The 4,257-nt window shown below is 41.9% G+C and overlaps 1 pseudogene; it reads left to right on the forward strand.

Annotated features, from left to right (window-relative positions):
* Positions 1-2,084: 2,084 nt before the first annotated feature.
* Positions 2,085-2,780, forward strand: LOC118837297 (annotated as a pseudogene).
* The last annotated feature ends 1,477 nt before the right edge of the window (positions 2,781-4,257 follow it).

Genomic DNA, 4,257 nt, shown 5'->3' on the forward strand with positions numbered 1-4,257 from the left:
TCACCAATTGATGGGTTTCCTCTCAATTTCCAATTCTTTGCACCACAAAAAGAGCTGGTATAAATAGTTTTGTACATGTGGGTCTCCCCCCCCCTTTTTTTTAGTGTGTAACACTTATTTCTAAGCAGTCTATTTCTCATGTAGTTGGTACATGACCCAATTCTTCCATCCTTCAGGGAGTGTGAAATCCAGAAGGATAAGGCAGGCAAATAAAAAATTATATTATGTCTCCTTTTAAAAAAAGAAGGCAGGTGGGGGAAGACTTTAAATTTAGGATTATAAGAGAAGTTTTACAAAGTACACCTTAAAATTGAGGGTCAAAGCAACATAAAAATTTGTTCAATTTATCTAGCTACCACCTGCCAAAGGCAGATGGTCTTCTCATTCACAAAGCAAGGTGATGAAAGTGAAACATTTTTATACGTTCAGAAAAGCCCAGAGTGTGAATCAAGAAACTTTGTATCTCAGCTATTCAAGTTGAACTTGTCAGCAAGCGGTCTGCAAGCCAGCAAAATTATCAGTGATGTAACTCCTGAACATCAGAGCCTTCTCTCAATGCCTTGTGGTGTTGTGGAAGTGGCCCTGCAGCCTCAAAGGCTACAAAGGGCTCAAACTCTGCCAGCTCCTGCCAAGTTGGAAAGGCTTAGAGTGTAAGCTTAGTGATGACAGCCTCAGATGATGGCCTCTGAGGATCAGCTTAACTCAGTTCATAGAGACTTATTACCAGAAGGTTGGCCATCAGGGAATAAATGTTTTCTAATTGAAGCAACTGACAGTTACTGCCTGCGAAGATAGGGAGGGACTGCAATCTGCTTCTATGGATGGCCTATTAACACTGACAAAATCACCGGTTTTTCAAATAAGCAGATACTATAAAGGACATTGGGGCAGTTAGGTGGTGAAGAGGATAGAGCGCTGGGTCCAGAGTCAGGAAGATCTGAGTTCAAATTTGAACTCAGACACTTACTAACTATGTGATCCTGGGCAAGTCACTTAACCCCATTTTTTGCCTCAGTTCTTCATCTGTAAAATGGAGGCACACTGCAGAAGCCTAGTGTATAGGATGCAGCATTTGAGCTAAGCATTGAAACAGTTAAGGATTTAAAGAGAAGGGAGTCTGAGTGTAGAGATCATTTCATGCATGGGGTGGGAGGGAAGCAACCTGCTTCCTCATGGCAATGCAACACAGGATGGAGTGTAAGTAAGTTATGGAGGGAGAACAGCAAATAGTCTAGTTTGGCTGAAATATAGATGGCATGAGTGGAAACAATGTGAAGAAAGAAGCGCATGGAGAGGGAATGTGATGTTCTCCCAATTCCAGAGGAAGGTGATGGTAGGACTAGAAACAGCAGTCAGGTCTTCTGGTTCCTTGTCTTGGCCTTTAAGAAATGCTCTCCATTTCCTGAAGTACACAAATAAAAAGGAAAAAAAAGGAGCAGGGACCCCCTTCTTGCAAAAAAAGAAAGTATTGAGTGCAAAGCAGCTTTTATTATGCCCAGAGGGCAAGGAGTTATTTAATAAAATCACGAAAGTTGAAAATTTAAAGTAGGCCACTGATTTTCAGCATTGATTCTTCATGATTCTGATTTTCCTAATACTCCAGTTGATTTGAGGGTATATTAGTTGTGTGAGACAAGCTGGGGCATTGTCCTTAAGTTGGGGTGGGGTGGAGAGCAAATGAGTTCTAGTGAGAAGGCCAGAGAGGGTGTGTATGTATAGTAGACAGTACATTGGATGACCTAGTTTGACTCTGCCTCAAGCACTTACTAGCTGTTGATCATTTATAATAGCTGACCTTTATATAGACCTTAAGTTTTGCAAAATAAGTTGTATACATTGTTATTTGATCTTTAAATCTATGCTGTGAGGTAGATGCTTTTATTATGTTTATTTTACAAATGTGGAAACTGAGGCTTAGAGAGGTTAAAAGTGCCTTGCTCCTCCCATCCAATCAGCTGCCTGTCCCCAGTGTCTTCATTAACGGGCCAATGGCCTTTGAGAGATCTCAGTCTGAGCTACTGGGGGAGCCTGCCCTAGGGGCTTTCACTGGAGACTTCACCAACAGCGCTTTCAGGAGGAGTGGGGCAGCATTTCCTTCTTCCACAGCTGACATGGCAGAAATAAATCATATTCAGTATCAGACAAATATACTGAAGGTATCGGCCAGTGGATGAGGGTCCCAGAAAAATTAAAAGTCTCTCTACTACCTCCTAATTTGAAGCCAGGGTTCCAAGAAGTCTCATGCTAGTGTCACAATGCAGGTTCCCAGAGAGAATTGTTCTAGAAGGTAATAATGAAGACATTTCATTTTCAAGACTCCCAGACCTTGACCATATCCAATCAACACCTTTCACATCCTTGGCATTAAAAACACCTCCCCATGTTCTGACACTGAGAGCACTTGATTTTCTGGACTTAGGCCCATCCCTCCAACCCCTCAAAATGAAGATCAAGTCCGTACAGCTGGCAGGCTGAAAAGGGAGAAGTCCATGGGTGAAAATGCTGCGCAACAAAATGGGCAATTGCTCAGAAATGATTCTATATATGGTTTTTCAACTATGGACACGACTATTGGAGGAACACCAGATGATGATGTCGCTGTTGAAGATGCTGCTTCCCTAAGACATGAGATAATCAAACTTAATTAACATCTCCTGCTTCTGGAAGAAGAAAACAAAAGACATGCAAAGAGAGAGATGGTGGTGTGTTCTATTACTATAGCTTTTTGGCTGCTTAATATCTGGTTTTGTTTGATGCTAGAGGTAACTTTAGCTCTCTAATGCACTTGTGGTAACAGGTGGAAATATAAAGCATTTGCAAACTTAAAAAAAAGTGCCTTGCTCAGGGTTGCGTGGGGTAAATAAAATGTGGAGACTTCACAGGGAAGATGTATAAATATATATCTATGTCTATACTGAGAAATGTTTAAAAATCAAGAAATAGGGAAATAGGGAAGTGGAAAAATTCTGAGGCTATGAGAGTCTGATGGCTCAGCCTCTGGGAAAGTTTACCCTGACACTTTTTGTTCTTTCTTCTGGTTCTGGTTTAAAGATTTGCTCAGTAAGAATAGGGTCACTGTGACCTGCTTACCTTTACTGTAAAGGTACTGTAGAAGAATGGAGAGGGTCTCCCCCTCCCCTTATCCTATTCTCCTTCTTTAGATTTATAGATGTCACCTCAGTTGTAATCATTAACTAAGGGAGTGGGAATTGGAGTTTCTGCGCCTTGATTTCCTGGTTTTTTGTCTAGCTTTCGTGCTCAGATTGTAAGCCCACCTCCCAGCCAATGGTGAGAAGGGTCAGAGGTGGGTGGGAATTCCTTGTGTTAGGTATAATTATTGGTGCTTTGCTCCTTGTAAAGTGCCTCCCCTGCTAGATCTGTTCTAGCAGAGGATGCCCTATCCTCAAGAATCGAATAAAATTTATCTCTTTTCCCACCCTGAGATGGCTCCTGATTATAAATTTAATTGGTGAGGGTCTTTCATCCCACACAGGGTCAAATAATGAGAATAACAAAAAGAGATAACATTTATATAGTGCCTACTATGTGCCAGATACTGTGCCAAAATACTTTACAATTATTATCCTATTTGACCATCACAACAATCCTGGGAGGTAGGTGTCATCATTATCTCCATTTTACAGATGAGGAAACTGAGGCATGCAGCAGTTAAGTGACTTGCCCAGAGTTGCACAACTAGTAAGTTTCTAAATCCAGATTTGAACTCCTGGCCCAACACTCTATCCACTGTGGCATTGATGAGTTTAAAGAAAAATGATGATGGTAGGGAACCATTTGTTTTTAGGGGTGCTCGAGACCCCAAACACTGACATGCTGGGTCCTGCTGAATGAATTCGACTCAAGCCTTCTCAGCCAAGGAAAAAGACAAAGTTTATTAAGGATTCGCCATAATGGTGGGTTGTCTTAAGAAATCTTACTGTTTGTGATGCTTGATTTCACAAGTGGGGCAGATTCCGTCTGAGCTAGATTGAATCAGAGTGCCTTCATGGAGGCAAGATGAGACTTATATATAGAAAGATTGTGGGAGGTATGGAGGGGTGGTCTTGCGTAGTCTGGGATGACTAGAGGAGGGGTTTAGAGTGGACTGGGGTAAGGTCAGACTCCAGGGTGGGAAATAGCTGAAGGCTACCTGGAGATGAAAGACAACAGAAGGCTAGGGTAACAGAGCTGGGGTATGGATATTTTGATCAATATCAAGGGTGGGAAGCAGCTGGACAATAGAGGGCTAGGCTAGGT

The sequence above is a fragment of the Trichosurus vulpecula genome, chromosome 2, assembly GCF_011100635.1.
Source record: "Trichosurus vulpecula isolate mTriVul1 chromosome 2, mTriVul1.pri, whole genome shotgun sequence".
NCBI classification, from domain to species: Eukaryota; Metazoa; Chordata; class Mammalia; order Diprotodontia; family Phalangeridae; genus Trichosurus; species Trichosurus vulpecula.